Here is a 282-nt window from a genome sequence, read left to right as displayed (position 1 = left end):
TACTTTTCTCTCCGAATTTCCTGTGCTCGAATGCCTCTAGCAATTTATATTGATCTAATCACTACTATAAATGCATTGGAATCTTCTGAAAGGACACATTTGTTACTCCCTATAATTAAATCACTCACTTTTGTGATCAATTTAAGAGACATAAGCTGATTCCATCGAATCTAGTAAAAGGAAATACACAAACAACCAGTCACAAATACAAACAGTAATAAAGATGTGACAATATATGAAAATGAAGATCAGGAAGAAACAAAAGTCACTGTAAGATGTGTA

At 32.3% G+C, this 282-nt stretch overlaps 1 protein-coding gene across 1 annotated transcript in view; it reads right to left on the bottom strand.

Annotated features, from left to right (window-relative positions):
* The window catches only part of LOC119581807 (AMP deaminase 2-like), a gene marked incomplete in the record, with an annotated part of 169,661 nt that overhangs the window by 63,147 nt on the left and 106,232 nt on the right, over positions 1–282 (bottom strand).

The sequence above is a fragment of the Penaeus monodon genome, chromosome 15 (assembly GCF_015228065.2).
Source record: "Penaeus monodon isolate SGIC_2016 chromosome 15, NSTDA_Pmon_1, whole genome shotgun sequence".
In the NCBI taxonomy this organism is placed as follows: domain Eukaryota; kingdom Metazoa; phylum Arthropoda; class Malacostraca; order Decapoda; family Penaeidae; genus Penaeus; species Penaeus monodon.
This window is presented reverse-complemented; position numbering and strand designations above follow the sequence as displayed.